This window comes from Macrobrachium rosenbergii, chromosome 49 (assembly GCF_040412425.1).
Source record: "Macrobrachium rosenbergii isolate ZJJX-2024 chromosome 49, ASM4041242v1, whole genome shotgun sequence".
NCBI classification, from domain to species: domain Eukaryota; kingdom Metazoa; phylum Arthropoda; class Malacostraca; order Decapoda; family Palaemonidae; genus Macrobrachium; species Macrobrachium rosenbergii.
Window position 1 is genome coordinate 19,753,606 of NC_089789.1, and position 2,500 is coordinate 19,756,105.

Here is a 2,500-nt window from a genome sequence, read left to right on the forward strand (position 1 = left end):
TAGCTTAAAACTTCAACTAGGACAAGCTAACTTGGCATTATTTTTTTTAACCAAGACTGCGCTGAACATAATGGCCATTTTAAAGACACAGAAACAGAACAAAGACTATGGAAGAATTGTGTAAAAATTTCAAATAGACAACATACAAATAACGTATGCAAATACAGTAAATATATGCCATATATGTATGTATGTATGTATGTATGTATGTATGTATGTATGTATGTATGTATGTATGTATGTATGTAATATACACATACACACACACACTATATATATATATATATATATATATATATATATATATATATATATATATATACATATATATATATATATTTAAATATATATGTATATATATACTGTATGTATATATATATATATATATATATATATATATATATATATATATATGTATATGTATATATAAACACATGAATATTATAGAAATCTGAGTACAGGAAACGAATAGCAAAATGACTGAAGTAATGTAAAATCTCCGTAGATCAGTAACTGATAAGTGTCGATTTTCCTTAAATCTACAAAGAAGTAGTGTCAAATTTAAAAAAGTCGGTGTTACAAGGACGTCAAACCTTTAGAAATCGGAGTTGAAGGAGTGTCGGATTTCCACATATCAATACCAAAGGGGTGCCATTTCTCCATAAATCGGACTTGCAGGAGTGTCAGATCTCCATAAACCAGGAATGTCAGATTGTCGAATTTTCAAGCGTCAAAACTAAATGGTTTGGTGTTGGAATTCGCTTCAAGTGGATGTGAGGGTTGGAGCCAGAAGGGGCATTTGTTAGTAAAACATCCGCCAGAATCCATTCTTTAATTAACATTTAAAGATAGAAACAACTGGAGAAGGCTCATTAACAACAGCTATCCAAATTAGGGATTAAACCGGTTAAGAGAAGATAAAGAGAAAGATGAGGAAAGGAGACAGATAAGAATTCCATGCATATATATATATATATATATATATATATATATATATATATATATATATATATATATATATATATATATATATATATATATATATGTGTATATATGTGTGTGTGTGTGTGTGTGTGTGTGTGTGTGTGTCCGTTTCCTCCAACAATGTGAGAGGACCACGGAGCTAACGCGTGCACGCACACACACACATATACACACACACACGCACATACACACATACACATACACACACACACACGCACATACACATATATATATATATATGTATATATACATATATATATATATTTATAGATGTACTACATGAAATTCTTAACTGACACCTTTCCTATCTTTCTCTTTATTTTCTAACCAGCTTAATATCCAGTCGCGGTAACTGTTGTTGACGAGCCTTCTCCAGTTTAAATGCTAATCAGATAATTTATTTTGGCGGATGTTTTAGGAACGGATGCCCCTCCTGACTTCAACCCTTACATCCACCCGAAGTGAATTCCAACACCAAACCATTCAATTTTGACTTATGAAAATTCGACACTCAGACATTCCTGGTTTATGGAGATTTAGAGCCCATATTAAAACTCCAGTTTATGGAGAAATGGCACCTCTTCAGTATTGTTAACTGGAACTCTGACACGCCTACAGAACTGATTTATTAAAGCTTGGCGTCCTTATAGTGCTGACTTTTTGAAATTTAACACAACATCCTTAAAGATTTTTGGAAATTTGACACTTCTTCATTAATGATTTGTGGATATTTGGTATTCGCACATAGGCTTGTTTGATACGCATATGTGAGTGATTTATAGAAATTTTGGCCACGTGCAGAGCTAATGTATAAAAACTCTTTAATCTACAAAGCACTGGTGTATGAAAATTTTTAGTCAATGCTGCACTGATGTATGAATCTCTTTAGTCAATGCTGCAATGATGTATGAAGCATTTTAGTCAATGCTGCACTGATGTATGATACTCTTTGGTCAATGCTGCAATGATGTATGAAACTTTTTAGTCAATGCTGCACTGATGTATGGAACTTTTTAGTCAATGCTGCACTGATGTATGAAACTTTGTAATCCATGCTGCCCGGATATATGGAACCCTTTAATCCATGCTGCACAGATATATAAAACCTTTTAATCCATGCTGCACTTCTGTATGAAACTTTCATCCACGCTTCATTGATGTACGAAACATTTGAATCTGCTGCACTGATGTATGAAACTTTTAGTTCATGCTTCACTGATATATAAAACTTAATCCAAGCTGCAGCGATATATGAAACTGTTCAATCCATGCTGTATTGATGTAAGAAGCTTTTTAGTCCATGCTGCACTGATATATAAAATTTAATCCATGCTGCAGTGATACATGAAACTTTTCAGTCCATGCTGCACTGATGTATGGAGCTTTTCCATCTCTAAGGCACTAATTTATAGAAATTTGATATCCCTACAGCACTGGTTTCCGGAAAACTGATAGTCCTGTGGCAATGACGTATGAAACTTTAATTACCTTACAATTTTTATGGTATGACTGGCGC

At 33.0% G+C, this 2,500-nt stretch overlaps 1 protein-coding gene across 3 annotated transcripts in view; it reads left to right on the plus strand.

The window, feature by feature from the left end:
* Positions 1-2,500, plus strand: part of LOC136832145 (uncharacterized) — a 136,653-nt gene that overhangs the window by 12,161 nt on the left and 121,992 nt on the right. The gene's annotated exons all lie outside the window — the stretch shown is intronic.